We start from the raw sequence: 18,227 nt of genomic DNA, 5'->3' as shown, positions 1-18,227 counted from the left end.
TATTTTTTAAACATGTTTTAATTGATATACGATTATGTATGTTAATTTGATAAATGTTTAAAATAAAACATTTAAAAGTAAATGACGTAAAATAAATTAATTATAGGAGTATAAAATGTAAATTTAAAAGAGGGTGAATGTATGTGAGGAGAGGAAGGGGTGAAAAAGTGAAAAGTAAAAAAGTGAGTATAAAGGGTATTTTGGTCATTTAATATTTTAAGACTTTAAGACTTTTGTTAAATTTGCTTAATAAGATAGTATAAATACTTTGTGCATTAAATATTGTTTTTAAGACTTTTGACAAATTTTGTTTATAAAGTAGTATAGATAAACACTTGAGAAACACTCTTAAAACCCATTGTTTATACATGAGGTACTAGCTATTAATGCATATTACTTAAAATTCAATATTATAAATAATTTATGTATAAGTACAACTAATTAAGCTTCATATTTAAATTTGTGTAACTAAATGTAGATAAATATAATCAAATACATGATAATTCTCATTTCAAATACATCTACAATATAATTATGATAATTATTGAGTTTCCTAACAGAATACTTAGTTATTATCTTTATAAAAATTGTATTATTAAATCAAAAACAAATTACTTCGTCAATAAACATAAATTAAATTATAATAAAAAAATTGAATTAAAGAATTTATATAAAAAATGAGAACTTATATATATATTTTTAATTTTTATGATATCTTCAAATTTATATTTTAATAAAAAAACATTATTGCTTACTCAAAATCACATAAATCCATATTATAATATCAACAAAGACCAAAAAAAAAAAAAATCGAAATATTAATATCAAAATATATCTCGCTGCATTGCTCGAGTACCCTTCTAATACTATTAAAGTTGTTAAAAACTTGTTATAAAAAATTAAGAGGTATAATTTACAAATTTAAATATCTTAAAATAATATTAAAAATAAATCATTTTTAAATTTTAAATTATATTTTGTATCCTTATAATTAGTTATTTAATTATTTTATATCCCTCATCTTTTCATTTTTTATTTTACACAATTATCATATCAATATAAATAATCGCATATATAAACTAAAATACATTAAAAAAATACATTTCTAAATAATGGTCTCATCAGTACCTTCAAAATGAACCTAATATCAAATATTTTTTCATTTTATATTCATATTTATCTGCACTATTTTTTAAAATGGCATTTACGGTTATCTTGATATTTTTAAGAGGTATTACCTATCAAACTTGATGTACATATTTTAAAGCTTCTATCTGCAAATCCAACTATTCTCCTCCCTACTAAAATTTTCAAAAAGTATTAATTGTTAGCTTATTGTACAGGTTTCAAAACTCATAACCTACAACACCTACTTCCTGTGCAACCACCCTCATCCCCTACTCGATCGTCTTCTCTCACCGCAATTCCTAACGGTTGTTCACCCCTACAATGGCGACCTGACGACTTCTATGAAGTTAATAGTCAAAAACGATTTTTATTGACTAGGTTAAAAGAAACCCTCCTTCTTACTGGTTTCCCCATTCAGAAATTGCGATCCCCCTCCCATCTGACAAAATCGACTAGGAACTATTCCTTCTTGGCCATCTGTAGCACCGGTGAGGAGGCCACCGCCACCACCGACCATCTCCTGCATATTACCTGTCACGACGACCATAAACCACAGTCCCGGTTCCACACTTATTGCTTCGATCTCAGGTTTGTTCTTAAATTGCGTTTGTTTTTTTCTTGCTTAGTTAGGTTTGTTACTAGTCTTTAGATTTCAAATGTCGGTTTTTATATTTTGTTAACTTAATTTGAAGATTTGGGGACATAGAGAGTTGGAGTTCCAAGATTTTGATTTTATATCAAGGGTTTCCACTTAGAGATTTGATAAGCTTATATTGAAACATGTTTTTATAATGAATCTAGTATATATTGTAATGTTTATATAGCTTATAGAACCTCTTTAATTTAGTTATTGATTGGTCTTTGATAGGTGCAAAAAAAGGATGGATTTTAATACAAACAGAACATATTTCGAAATTGTTACAAGGTCAACATAGTTTTCTGAAGGAATATGAGGTTGAGCATACTTATGAAATGGGTTTTGGACTGGGCATACGAATTTAAATGGCGTGAATATGAAGCATATTTTCTCAAACGTTCTTAAAAAATCCCAAAGAGAGCCCATATCCTCTCCACATTTTGGATCGGCCTGATGCAGTTTCGATAGAGGAGGAGACGACTTCTGTTCGTGGGCGATCGAGGGAGCGAGGACGTGGGTTCGATTGGGAGAAGTCGTGGGATTGATTGGAGGGGAGAGGAGGGTGATCGAAGACAAGAGGGGTTGGTTCATTATAAGAGGCGAGAAGGAGACAGTAGTGGTCGGGTTCGATTGAAAAGACGGAGGCGAAAGCGGAGAGCAACAGTAGGTGCGATCGATTGGAGAAGACGGGAGGAAGACAACAATGGATTGCTTAGTATTTGCAAGTTCTATTTTTACTAGTTGTTTGAGATGATGTACTACTATCTCACTTTGATTATTCACCTAATTTCTGAACTTAATAGCTTATAAAATTGAATTTCATGCTTTCTGATCAATTGTGTGGAAATCGATTATGGTTATTTTGGTTTCCTAAATCCGTAATTGTTTAGTAAACTAATTTTGATGACAAATAAACAAAATAGGTTTTGTAGAAAATTCCTATCTTTTGTTATGAAATTAGGTGAAACGGAAGATTTAGATTAACCAAGCTCGTGTGTTAATTTTTTCGACTCGGGTTCCATTGATTCTTCATGCTAGTATCAATTTGGCTCTTAAGAGCTTATTTGAGGTCAATTGCATAATAAAGTATGAGAGGAGAGCTTGTTCCTCTCAAAAGTTATGTATGTTGGAATTGATTGTTAGAGCTCTTTAACAATTAGAACCGGGTAAGTATGTGCGGTCGCCTTATACATCGTCAATGATAACAATTCGTGAATAGAGTTGCATTTATAATCCAAAGTCGAGTTTATTTTTATTCCAATCGTCTACAATTACTTTTTTTCGCATGTTTAGTCAAATTAATCAAATCCAACCCCCCCTTTTGTAATTACTTTTAAGTTGTCACTATTGTATTTGATTTTTCTACACATAGTACGTTAAACCGAGTCCCTGTGGATTTGACCCGACTTACCGCTATTACAATTTTGGTTGTAATTAGCTTGTAGTTGGAATTTATTATTTGGTGGACTCGACATCCGTCAAGATTCATCTGCGTGCATGCACTGCACTTGTGAATATGACATTACTGTTTGGTGGACCTTTTATAGAGCTTCATCTGCGTGCATGCACTGCATTTGTGGATTTAACATTATTGTTTAGTGGAAATTTTATTAGAAGTATTACAAACAGTTTGATGATGTGAAACGTCTACAAGAGTTTTCTCAAACAAATTTTAGGTTTTTTCACTTATGATTCCATGTTAACCTAACTTTACCGATTGTTTATGTTACGTGAATCTGTATAATTGCATTGAGAGGTTTACTATTAAATAGGTTGAAGGTGCATATCCCACAAATATTGAACATAGACTTTCGATGTTATATGTAGTACACAGTTTAAGAGTTTTATTTACCTTTACAATGAAGATAAGTTCATGGCAGCCTTAGCAAACGATATCACAACAATAAAAACCCTTCCCAAAAGCCTCAAAAGGATCCCGAAGAAAGAGAGAAATTCATCCATTTAAAATGTCAAAATCACAATCGCCTACCCAAGAAGATATTGTGAATTACACAGATCTAATAATAGCATATATTGTGAAGATGTTGATCATCTCTCTCAGTGATTTGATGATAATCCCTTTTCACTCATACGTTGTATTTATGTTTTTGTCTTTTCAGTTCCAACTATCTTCACTGAGTATGTTCAGTGATCGCTGAAGAACTTGCATTGTAAATCTATCAGAGACGACAATATTTCAAGAAGACAACACTCACACCAAAGAACCTTCAGCAAACGTTGAAGACAGAAACTGAAAATTAGAGACTGGCGAGTACATGATCTGAAGCGGTATTCAGTGATTACAAGCTTGTCTACATATGTGTGAAGACTACTCAAGCTTCAGCGAATGATGAAGAGACCTTCAGGTCATTTCAGCATTCAGCGATCAAAGGAAGCTTGCTTAGCACGATTGTTGTTGTCTTGTCCTTATGCACACAAAGGACAAACCATACCCTTATGAAAGTTGGTACGATACGGAGCCGACTAGTCGACTCTATTGTCCACCAACTTCAGGTAAGGATGTCTGCTCATGAATAGTGCTTTTTATACTATTCACTATATAAAAGGACAAACATTCCTCTTAAGGCTTGACACACACTCTAATCCTACCATATTGTATTAAATGAACATTTAATGTACTGGGTATAAATAGAAGTGTTTCTTCTCCATGCAGAGTGCGCGCAACTCACTCTCTAACCCTAATTCTTACTTCAAGCATTTTCTAGCTTAAGTAAATGATTTTCTCTACAACATTTCTTTTCTTGTATTTGCTAAGATTTCGTGTGTAACTAAAGATTGTTTAGATAGGTTTTTATCACCTTATCTTTCCGCAAACAATCTTATAAAATCTGTATTGATCTTCTTTATCAATATATATTTTAAATTTGAAAATATTGTGTTTGTATTCATTCTCCCTCCTTCTACAAATTGTTTTACTATTCTTGTAGACCCTCAAGGGACCAACAGAAGAGTACAATGCTCTACGCAATTGAAGCATAAAAAGGAACATGGATGAATTACTCACTCTCTAATCATGTTCGTTGTCGCTATTGCATTTTCACGTGTTAGAATGCAACGCTCTCATCCAGTATTTTGATTGTTTACTTAGACATGTACTTATCGAGAAGAAAAGAATGATGACATTTACCATCAGAGTTCTTATTGTATTCAGAAAAACGCTTCCAAACGAAGTTCTAAATTGCAAAGTTGTCAATACTACCCTTACCCAATAGTCATGACATCATTCTAATGTTTTGTATGTTTTTTTAATTAACCTTTATTTTTGTAGACATACATAATGTCATTATGTATATATGTGTATTATTATAAATGATTATAATTTATTTTATTCAAATATAAATTTATGATTATCTTTTTTAATGAAGAGTTGCATTAAATTTTTATTTAAAGAAAAAAGACCTTATGTCACACTGCATCGTACGAGTACATAACTAGGTACAGTACAGTAGCAGTGTTCAAAGTACTTGAATTTCTACTGGTATCTTTAACGGTATAACAAAACCATCTACTGGTATCTTTAACGGTATAACAAAACCATCTACTGGTATCTTTAACGTTATAACAAAATCATCTACTGGTAATCCTGTATTGATGACAACAATGTAGAAAATTTATATCATGTGCATTATGCAGGTACATATATTAGTTTATTAAAAACAAAGTATTATGAGCTTAATATTTTTTAGAGTAAATTATAATTTTCGTCCACGTGTCTCCCACAAACTATTAATGCTCGTCCATATTTTGAGCTAATTACACTTTTGATCACTCCGGTTACCACTCACTATGATGGGTGAAAACCACAAGCATCAAGCACTAAAAAACATGCAATATTTGGGAACAACTCTTCTCCATGGGTTTAAATCCATCGGAGCTAATTTTTAGCCTTTCTACAATGGGATCTCTTGTTATTTTCTAAACTTTTAAATATTTTAATATTGAAAACACATAGAACTTTACAATAATCGAAACAGATCTATACCGATTACAAATATATCATCTAAAATATCTAACACCATTAGATCTAAAGAATAAAGGAACAAGAAACACTAACTCAATATGTAGACTTATAAAGATCGAAGGTCGATCTATTATGAATAACCGAGAGCAAAATAGAGATGGTTTCTTGAGTAGGTGAGAGAGATTTTGAGAAAAATGAGCTGTGTGTTATGAGCTACACCGACTAGAGCACCCTTTATATATGAATTAGATTTGTCAAGAAAGTCCCTTGAAGTTTCATTACTAGGACTCCGCTACCCTCTGGTTTTACGATAAAGTGAGGCGCAGTCCACATGGATTGTTATCAGCAATATCTTTCAGCCTCTTACAAGATCTACCCTTATCTGTCAAACATTAACAAACAAGGATTTCAAAGTTTAATTAGTAACATGCTAACTAGTCAAGATTGGAAAGTGAATGACTTTTAACACCCGCCCTCAATCTTGACTTTTAAACAAGTCTATCATTTTTAACTTTGAACACATGTAATTATGAAGATTAACACTAAGCGCCTTAGTTAAGACATCTGCTGTTTGTTCAGATGAGTGAATTTTAACAATTTTCAAAACACCTCTACTGATTTTTTCACGAATATAATGAATATCAATTTCAATGTGCTTAGTTCTTTCATGAAAAACATGATTATTGGCGATTTGAATAGCAGATTTGTTATCACAAAACAGATTTACAGGAAGAAGATTGTTAACATTTAAATCAGTCAAGATTTTTAAAACCCAGACAATTTCACATGATACAGAAGCCATGGCTCTGTATTCTGATTCAGCAGAAGAGCGTGAAACAGTATTCTGTTTCTTACTCTTCCAAGAAATAAGAGAATTTCCAAGGAATAAACAATAACTTGTGACAGAGCGTCTAGAGGATAAACACTTACCCCAATCAGCGTCTACAAAAGCAGAAAGATTAAACAGATCTGACCTTGTTAGACTAACTCCTTTTCCATGTGATGATTTAAGATACCTGAGAATTCTTAAGGCAAGATTTAAATGTGATTGTCTAGGAGCATGCATAAACTGACTCAAACAATGAACAGCAAATGCAATATCAGGACGGGTTGCAAGAAGGTAAATTAACCTACCTATTAACCTTTGATAACCAGAACAATCGGACAAAAGAGAATCCTTTGAATTGCTTGAATCAGATATTACCAAATTAACATCCATAGGAGTACTAGAAGGTTTGCATCCCAAATATCCAAAATCATTTAATAATTCCAAACAATATTTCCTCTGGGACATACAAACACCATTAATGCAATCTAGAATCTCAATTCCTAATTTTTTTTTTAATTTGCCTAGATCTTTAATTAAAAACTTACTCTTTAAGTACTCCTTAAACATATTAATTTCCACCACACTGTTTCCTGTGATAACAATATCATCTACATATACAAGAAGAATGAGAAACACATGATTCAACATGTTTAGTGAACAAAGAATAATCAGATATGCTTTGCACAAAACCATTTTCAATTAAACAGGACGATAACTTGGCATACAATTGCCTCAGAGCTTGTTTTAAGCCATATAACGACTTAACTAGTTTACAAACCCTTTTATCACTAGAATCATAGTAACCTTCAGGAAGAGACATATAAACATCCTCTACCAGGTCCCCATAAAGAAAAGCATTGTTGACATCTAATTGGAATAAAGGCCATTTAAACTGAACAACAAGGGCAATAATACATCTAACAGTAACCATTTTGACTACTGGAGAGAAAGTCTCATCATAGTCAAGACCTTCTCTTTGAGAGTACCCCTTAGCCACTAGTCTTGCTTTGTACCTTTCGATCTCACCATTGGACTTATATTTGATTTTATAAACCCATTTGCAACCTATGACTTTTCTATTTCTAGGTAAGTTAGTAATAAACCAAGTCCCATTCCTATGAAGGGTCTCCATTTCCTCATTCATCGCATTTAACCAATTTTGATCATTACAAGCATCTTTAAACGACTTAGGCTCAACAGATTTATTCAAATTTGAAACAAAACAAAAATTATCTGAAGAAAGACAAGAATAGTTGACAACCCTTTCAATACCATACTTAACTTTTCCTTCAATGACAAAATCATCAGATTTCCTAGGAAAATTACTGGGTCTAGAAAATCTTCTAAGAGTTTGAGCTTGGGGTTGTGTACCCTCAGATATATGACCTAATCTATCATCAAGAGTTTCAGAAGGCAACACAGCATCACGAGGGGAACTGGCAACCAGTCTAGGGCCACCCAAAGGCTGCCGGCTGGTAACTCTACAAGAATCATCCTCTTGAGGAAAATATTGGTTAACATGAACTTCAGAGCTGCCTAGCGGCTGATTATCATCAGTTCTAGATAGGCTACCAAGTTCTCTTCGGTCACTGTTACTAACAATATTTCGACTATTCGTATCCCCCGCAGAAGGTCTATTATTATCATCATTGGGTCCCATTACATCAAACTCATTAGAAGATCTAGGAATGGAATCAAAGAAATTCAAATTATCAACAGTTTTATTTCCAACCAAACCAGCTTCCTCATTACTCATTTTGAATGGAAAAACATTATCACAAAATTTTACATCTCTGGAAAAAATAATTTTCTTGGTTTCTAGAATATATAGCCTATAACCTTTTTTCGAATTTGCATATCCCAATAAAATGCATTTTTCAGACTTGGGGGAGAATTTATCAGAAACATTAGGTATATGCACAAAGCAGAGACATCCAAAATTACGTAAATGAGTAAGAACTGGCTGAAAACCGTAAATAAGCTCGTATGGACTCTTACCATTTAAAAGAGAAGTAGGGGTTCGATTTATCAGATAAGTAGCAGTCAAGACACACTCAGTGCACATATTAAGAGGGACTCCAGCCTGAAACAAAAGAGCCCTGACAACATCAAGCAGGTGTCTATGCTTACGCTCAACCACCCCATTCTGCTGGGGTGTATAGACACAAGAAGTTTGGTGGATAATACCTTTCGACTCAAAGAATTTACTCAACCTTTGGTTGGTGAATTCATTCCTATTGTCACTCCTAAACACTTTTAACATTTTTACCAAACTGAGTAAGCAACAAATTACAAAAATTCTCAATGTGATCACTAACCTCATGTTTGCCCTTCAAAAGATAGACCCACACAACACGAGTATAATCATCAACCACAGTTAAGAAGAATTTATATCCTTCTCTGCTCTGGATGTGATAAGGACCCCATACGTCTAAGTGAACAAGTTCACCTAAACATCTGGACTTATGAACACTAATGGGAAATTTCTCACGCGTTTGTTTTGCCTTATGGCATATTTCACAAGGACCGATATTTTCATTTCCAATTTTTAATTTGTCCTTTAAAACATACAAAACTTGATCAGCAGGGTGACCAAGTCTGCTATGCCATAATTGAGATGAGACAAAACAGACCATACCACAATCATTTAAAGTGAAAGAAACATTATTGACATGATGCTGATCAAAAAAATATAGCCCTCCATCCTGTCTACCAATCCCCACAATGTTCTTCTGCAGATAGTCCTGAACATAACATTTTGTTTCATCAAAATTTATGCAAACTTTACTATCTCTGGCGAGCTTATGGACAGATAAAAGGTTTACGTTAAATTCAGGGACAACAAGAACATCAAATAGAGTCACATTGTTAGATAACTTCAAATTACCAATTTTATTTATCTTAGCCTTAGTACCATTAGGGTGACTAACTTTAAGATTTAAATCTGTGACATCAACAACATTTTCTAAGTTTAAAGAATTTGAAGTCATGTGTTGATTGGCTCCCGAATCAATTATCCAACCAGAAAGGGAATTTTGAAACATACCTGCCATATTGGCAGAAGCCCATTCAGAGGTAGTTTTAGGATTGATTAAATTCAAAATCTTAGCTACCTGTTCTTCAGAAAAGATAAAAGATGACTTTGGAGAAACAGAGTCAGGGATGGAAACATTTCCAACAGAGGGTCTAAAACTTTGATTTTGAGGTTTTGAATTTTGGGATTGAAATTGAGTACTGGGTCGGTTCGGAAAATCTTTTGGAAAACCTATAAGTTTGTAGCAACGCTCAATAGTATGCTCGGTGTTCCCACAATGTTTGCAAACAAGATTGTTTGAACCCCTTCCTGGTCTTTTTTTATTTTCAAAACTTTTGCTAAAAAAGGCTGAGTTTTGAGTTTTAGAACGATTTTGACCAGAGTTAGCACCTCTATGAGATTCCTCCCTAGACACAAGGGAAAAAACAGTTTTAACGGAAGGGAGAGGATCTCTAGTTAAAATATTGCTTCTAATAGGCTGGTAAACATCATCAAGACCCATAAGAAATTGCATTAGTTTTATGAGCTGACTATGTTTTAAAAAATCATGTGAAACATTGCATGTACAGGATGGAAGCTTTATTAGGGCATCAAACTGCTTCCAAAGGGAATTCAACTTATGGTAATATTCTGAAACAGACATACTATTTTGATTTAGAGAATTTATTTTTTTGGTAAAGATTAAAAGTCACCGACCCATCCACCTTATCGTATGTTTCCTTTAATTCCTCCCATATTTGAGAGGATAATTTTGAAAAAACCTGTCCTAGAAATAAATCCTCTGTCATGGAGCTTAGGATCCATGACAGGACAACCGAATTACATCGATCCCACTGTTTTTCAAGACTAGGATCATTTTGAGGACGAGGACAAGAGCTGTCAATAAAACCAATTTTATTCTTAGTCTCTAGAGCTAAGATCATAGCACACGACCACACACGATAGTTCTCAGTTTCGCTTAGCTTGAAAGATAGAATAGAGCCTCCACTGGTATCGCTAGGGTGCAAATACAGTGGGTCTCCAAAGTCTAATTTTGTGACTCTAGATTCCATTGGACTTGACGAACTAGCGATGACAAGAGGAGATTCCATAAGCAAAGAGGAACACACACACGAAAACAGAAACTGAAATGCTTAAAGGCAGGATTCCTAAAACACTTTATTGTGTTAGGTCAAGCCAACAAGACAGTTTCTCACAAAAAAACAGAGGCACACAAGAAACACAGGGACAAACTTACCGCAGAATTTTTTAACAGAATTAAAGGATAAAATAAAGCCAGATAGTAACAACCAGATGAAAAACAAACTTATTAAGGAAAGAAATAAGCGAACTTATCAGAGAGAGTTCCAGAATGTACCTGAACAAATGAAAAAAGTTAATGTAACGATTAATGCCAGATCTGAAATGTACCAGATCTTGACTTACAAAGCATAACAGTAACATATAACAAAAAAAGAAAAAGAAATACAGTTACGAACAAATGAATCGAAAGGAAACACAGATCTGGAAAAGCAAAATATACATGTACTATAAATGGATCTGGAATGTGGACACAGATCCTCAGCAATTTTCAGAGATATAAGCATGCATTTTCATCAGATCTGGAAATAAGGACTCAGATCCTTAACAATAACAAGATAAGAAAAAATATGTATGAGCCGAATCTGGAGAAGGACCAGATCCTCAAGCCAACACATAAACCAGACCAGATCCTGAAAGGGGACCAAGAAGAAGGGTACTCACCCTTACAATCACTTCTGGAGCAAACCGAAAGCCAGAAAATGAAGAAGCAACAGATCGTAAACGAAACAACCAACGAACCAGATCTTGAAAGGGGACAAAAAAAAAGATGGTACACACCCTAACAATCACTTCTGGAACACAGAATAACAAGAAGATGAAGAGACAACATATATCATGGATGAATCTGTTGTATGATGGTATACGGCACACCAAACATTAAGATTCGAACCAGTCATGTATCTAAGAAGAAAAATAAACACAGAGGCAAGCGTAATGCTCTGATACCATGCTATTTTCTAAACTTTTAAACATTTTAATATTGAAAATACATAGAACTTTACAATAATCGAAACAAATCTATACCGATTACAAATATATCATCTAAAATATCTAACACCATTAGATCTAAAGAATAAAGGAACAAGAAACACTAACTCAATATGTAGACTTATAAAGATCGAAGGTCGATCTATTATGAATAACCGAGAGCAAAATAGAGATGGTTTCTTGAGTAGGTGAGAGAGATTTTGAGAAAAATGAGCTGTGTGTTATGAGCTACACCGACTAGAGCACCCTTTATATATGAATTAGATTTGTCAAGAAAGTCCCTTGAAGTTTCATTACTAGGACTCCGCTACCCTCTGGTTTTACGATAAAGTGAGGCGCAGTCCACATGGATTGTTATCAGCAATATCTTTCAGCCTCTTACAAGATCTACCCTTATCTGTCAAACATTAACAAACAAGGATTTCAAAGTTTAATTAGTAACATGCTAACTAGTCAAGATTGGAAAGTGAATGACTTTTAACATCTCTTTTAGTCTGACGAAGGCACTCATTCGTTCCTTCATGTCTTTATCACATAGAAAAGAACGTAGAACTTTAAGTGCTAAAGGGAGCCCACCACCATAATCGACCACATCTTCTCAAAGCATCCCATAATCTTCTATGGGTCTATGGTCTCGAGGTGCATGCTTGTAATTTTGAAGTTAAAACTTGAAACTCACCATTAACTTAATGAATTCCAATTCCGATTTTACAAGCTCCGACAGAGACGAGTAAAACGATAAGTCCATTCCATCAAGAGTGATCTTCAACTTATCGTTTCCCACATCGTGTTGTTCTTGCTGAATTCTTTCGAGAGATTTTACAACAGACTTGCTGCTGCTGTCAGTTTCAATAAGCTCAAGCGTTGCGATTTCCCCTATTTCAAGGGGGATTTCTTTAAGACATTCGCAGTGCCGTAATGCTAATCGTTTGAGACATGGGAAGCTTGTACTAGAGGCTTCCCAGTGTCTGATATGTAACCTGTCAAGCATCAAGAATTTTAGTTGTCGAAACTGCTGCTCACTTGCATCCCACTATTCAGATTCATGCCACCATCTTTCCATAATGGCAGTTTCCTGAAATGCATATCTCTTTAGTTTGAGAACCTCCAAGTTAGGTAACGATTGAATGATCGACATATGGCTCCATGGTAGAAAACATCTTACGAGTGTGAGTTTTTTCAGAGTTGCAGGGAACGAAATGCGATTATGTGGCATGCCTACCCCCCTTAACTTCAAGGATTCAAGGTAACGGAGTAATTCAAAGTGATATTCGTCGTCCTTTAAACAAGTTAACGCAAGCTTCTTGATACGGGGAAAACATTTCTGAACATTATCAATCCCATCTTTGAGCACCAGATACGAAATGGATTGCAAATTCATTGGTTTTCCAATGCAAGGAAGATAAAACCTGTCGGTCCACAAATGCCTCAGATTTACCAAATCTTGTATATTACGAGGTAAATGCATAGACCAAACATAATCTGATCGAAGAATGAGGGTTTGAAGGCTCCTTAATTTGCATATCGAGTATGGGAATTCAGATGAATAACAAATAGCAAGGTACCTTAGGTGGACTAATAATGCTAACCCCTGTGGAAAATCATGCAATCGACATTTTTGTAGATCTAACACCCTAAGAAGCACAAAGGAACGTGCAACGGCTTCAACCGAGCATATGTCCTTATGAAAGCACAAAAGCGAACGAGTGGTTCGGGTGGGGGAATCAACAATGTTCAAATTGCTGATATCTTGATTTGTGAACACGCGACGTTGCTTATATGTAATAACTTCAAGAAGTTGAGAAGACAATGGCGGAGAATCTATTCTAAGGCAGAATCTTTCTTCTTTTGCTTTTTGCAGGCATAGTTCCCTCACAAGATCATGGAGTTTACAAGCTTTCACATCACCGTTAAACTTCCTTTCTGCAACGATAACAAGATTTCTGTTGATTAGATCCATAAGGTAAGCCTTTGCAGTATCCTCCAAGCTTTGATTTCTAGCTTCTTCGATAAATCCCTCAGCTACCCATAACCATATCAACCTTTCTACAACGAACTTAAAGTCTTCTGGGAAGCCTCCTAGATAAAGAAAGCACTCTCTCAAGTGATCAGGTAAATGATGGTAACTTAAAGCTAGTGTTTCCAGGTTTCCTTTCTGGTCATTTACAACGTACGAACCGATGCTGCAAACAGTTCTTTCCCACAAATCTTTGCTCATCGGTTCTTTTGCTAGAACTCCTGCCATGATACCAACTGAAAAGGGTAGACCTTGACATTTTTTTGCAATTTGCCTTCCGGGTTCAATCAACCATTCAGGACACTCATCACCATGGAACACTTTCTGTTTCAGTAGCTCCCAGCTTTGTTGCTCTATCAAATAAGGCAAGGAGTAGACAAACGCATGTGGGTCTGCATGCAAAGCAACTTCATTGAGGCGACTTGTGAGCAGAATTCTACTTCTGGTGTTCTCATGGGGAAAAAACAATTTGAAGTCATCCCAAGCCTCAATGCTCCAGATATCATCAATCACAATCAAATATCTCCTACCTATTAGTATCTTGTGCAACTTCTCACGAAGTTTAGAGTCATTGTCTTTTTCAAGGTCTTGTTGAACACCGATGGATGTCAGAATTTGAATCAACAAATCTTGTTTTCTATATGTTTGAGAAACAGTGACCCATGCACGGACATGGAAATGATACACAACAAAACCATCATTGAATACTTTGGTAGCGAGGGTAGTCTTACCGAGTCCCCCCATACCAACAATAGAGACGACTCCCAGTCGCTTAGTATCTTCACTAAGTTTATCCCGTATGATCTCAACGTCATGATCAAGTCCCACGATAATTTCTTCCGATGGTTTCTTCGTTCCCAAAGGATTTGTGGTGTAAGAAGTCCCAGAGGCAGCAGCAACAGCAACAGATTGGGTTCTGATGTGGTTGATTCTTGAAGATGAACCCATCTTCATATTACCGATGTTGATTGTCATGAGTTCCACCTTGATAGACTTGATAGATTTCAGTACCTTCTCAAGATCCAGGGAGGTTTTAGAGACATCAATTTTAGGGGGAAATCGTCTGTTTCTGAAGTGAACAGCAGATACAAACAGATCAATGATATCTTGTGCTTCTTCTGCTGCATCTTGGAACCTTCTCTTGAGATTTATAACTTCTTGGATCTCGTGTAGGTGATGGATACTGAAAAGGGTTTGGACGATGGAGGCAAGCTCTTGATGAAGTAGTTGGAATCGAGGTCTTTCAGATGAAATCATTGGATGATAGTTGATGAGTGGATGATGGCGGCCATGGATGAGCTTCTTCAAGTTGTCCATCAACATCTGGAGACCTGCATATGCCATCTTGTATCAAGTTGTTGTTGGGTTGTGTCCAAACCATTGAAGTATTGGTTGATTTTGATGAATAGCTGGAAGCATATTCTCGTGTATCACGAAGAATAGTTAAATATTTGAAGAATGACCACCTCATTTTGATTTAATAATGGTAAGTGGTCTTCTTCATGGTTATGTACTTCATATATATATATATATATATATAGGTTGGTTATTATACAACCCTTTATATTTGTACAATCAATAGGGTGCGTTTGGTATGCAGACGACATGGGACGGGACGAAACAAAAAAAATAGTCTCATGTTTGGCATGCCATAGACAGAAAATGCATAGGACAAGATGGAACTATTTTTAAATTTCATGGGACAAAACTTGATATTTTTTGTTCCAACAAAAAAAGTGGAACAACATGAGACTAAATATAAAATGACTATGTTACCCTTTTATTTTTGACTTTTCTTCTTGTATTTCCTCAAGTTTTTTTGGTTGAATCATCAGTTATTCTTGTTAGTCAATGACGCTGCCAAAATGCCAATTCAATCTTCTTGAAATTGTAAAGGATTTTAACTTTGTGACTTAAATTGCTTAATTCTGATTTAACTTCTCAATAATTTCTTATTTAACTTTTGATAGAAAAAAAAATTCGGCATGTTGAAGCCTGTTTGTACTTTTAGCTTTTGTTCGTTATTTGGATGATTACTATGGGTAGCCCAATGTAACAATGATTTAAAATAACATTGATATAAAATAACATTGAACAACATTTAGGGATAATATTGTCATTTTAACAGTTTTGTCATGTTCTGTCCTGGTCGTACCAAACATAGGACAGACAATTAGTCTTGTCCCATCCCGTTCTGTCCCGTACCGTTCTGTCCCGTCCTGTCCTGTCCCGTTCCGTCCTGTCCCGTCTAGTCTGCGTACCAAACGCTACCATACAACTCAATTTCAATCGTCCATTTTATTTGATTAATATGTGATTTCATAGAAGTTTTGATTGTTTCCTAATATAAAGTATTGATCATAATTAATGAACCATATTCATCTTCCATAAATATTCAAATCATAAAAAATGAACTCTCATAATTTCCATAAATATCTCAATTTATTGGGTTATATTGGTTGTACAAATGCGACGGGTTGTATTTGAAACAAACTATATATATATATATATATATATATATGAAAATCTTATAAATCAATCTCATCCATCCATTTTCTTGATCAATGGTCAAGATTAAATGAATTTATATCAGAAAAAAATAATAAAAGTTTAATTTTTAATTAAAAAAGGGCAAATCTGTAAAATCCCTAATATTGGAGGGTAATAAATACTGTTAATTTTGGAAATGTAATAATGGAAACGTTTCATATAGAAGAAGGTAAATCATTTGTTTTTAATATAAATGTTTTACTATTAATATGTTTTATTATTTTTTACCATTATATTTTATAAAAATATGAATTTTAAAAGTAGCAGAATATGAAATCTGTGTTCCATTTCATTGAAAAAATATATGTACATTGAGTAATGAAACTAATTTCATGTTCAATAATGGCCAACAAAAAATTTCACAATATTTCGGAACGTTTTATGCATGAAAAACGTTCATTAAATAAAAAATATTCAGATTTCATTATTTTTAAAAAATTTAATGAGACATTTTGAAAACCGAATATTTTTTTATTTGCCAGTGTTAATGCTACTGTGCTTTTAGTGAAGACTTCAATCTAAGTGATGATCAGTACATTCATGGCCGAAACAGGTAACATTAAGCCCATTCTGCTCGTATATTCATGTATATGAAGTACGATCATGTATATGAAGTACACAAGCAATTTTTTCCCGAAAATCTTTGCTCGTAATGCTGTATTCCAGCATTACAAGCTCCTCCGTCGTATCCTGTCATGACGATCACCGAAAGAGGTAGTCCCTGACATTTTTTTGCAATTTGCATTCCGGGCTTAATCAACCGTTCAGTCACTAGCTTCATCAAGGCTTTGTTGAACGCCGATGGATACCAGAATTTGAATTTTCGTAATCGTCCCTACAATTTGTAAAGAACACTTGTGGTTGGGGTGTAAACGATTCAAGTTTTTAACAAGCTACTTGAGCTCGAGCTCGTTTATCTCGAACTCGAACTTAATATTTCTCAAGCTCGAGTCGACCTCGAACATAAAATAGAACTTGTTTAACTTAACGAGCTGAGCTTCATAGCACCAATGTTCGACTCGGCTCATTCAGAAACTCGATTAAACTTTTTGAGTCGAGTCGAGTCCAGCCATTCAAGCATACTATTTTTTGAGCCAAACATGTTCATATTTTAATAAATCTTACGGTAAAAATATAAAAGTTACCGCTTTCGAGCCTGTAAACGAGCATCAGCTCAATAATTCAAAAAATATTTGAGTTGTTTATGTGTTTATGAGCATGGGGTTTGATATTATGGAATCATGATTGCAAGCCTTCAGTTTGAACTTCAGAGTTAGATGAAACGAAAATAGAAATCGACCTACGGAAATCGAAATCGACCTTCATCTATAAAAATCGAAATCAAAATGGAAATCGAAATCGACCTACAGAAATCGAAATCATACGATGCAAGGAAAACCCTAGCGTAATGAGAGAAAGAAATTGAAATCGTGGAGACGAGAGGAATGGTCTGCCGCCGACTTGGGCCATCGCCGGTGGCAGAAGAAGAAAAAAGAATCTGCGACATAGGAGATGAACAGTGAAGACGAGAGGAATGGTTTCAATTATGCTACGTATGTTCATTGATTGGCAATACAAAAGAATGTCCTTTTGATCATTTTACATGTATAAGCAAAATTTGCTGAACACTAAAAAACAACTTATCAGCTTATTACGTTTTGCTACCGTCATAAGCTAATCCAAACACTTTTTATAAAACTCCGATTTTATACCACATAATTTGATAAACACTTTAAAAGAAAGCATAAGTTGTTTTAAATAAACAATCCCAAACACCCCTTAGAAAAGAAGGAAGTTTGGAGAGTAGAAATGACGAGCATTTTTGGGACACGTGGCATCACCGAAATGCCTAAGAGGAGATTTTTTTATTTCAGTTTATTTTTTTCTTTAAAAGAATACATGTAAAAAAAACCCGATGGTTAATGTACAAAATCACATGTGATTTTATATTAACGTCAAAAAAATGAAAACAAGTGACTT

At 34.4% G+C, this 18,227-nt stretch overlaps 1 pseudogene; it reads right to left on the bottom strand.

Annotated features, from left to right (window-relative positions):
- Positions 1–5,241: 5,241 nt before the first annotated feature.
- LOC112525052 lies at positions 5,242–15,041 on the bottom strand (annotated as a pseudogene).
- Between the last annotated feature and the right edge of the window lie 3,186 nt (positions 15,042–18,227).

The sequence above is a fragment of the Cynara cardunculus genome (assembly GCF_001531365.2).
Source record: "Cynara cardunculus var. scolymus isolate 2C chromosome LG 13, CcrdV1, whole genome shotgun sequence".
NCBI classification, from domain to species: domain Eukaryota; kingdom Viridiplantae; phylum Streptophyta; class Magnoliopsida; order Asterales; family Asteraceae; genus Cynara; species Cynara cardunculus.
The sequence above is the reverse complement of the archived record's forward strand: the minus strand, read 5'-3'. Positions and strand labels throughout refer to the sequence as shown.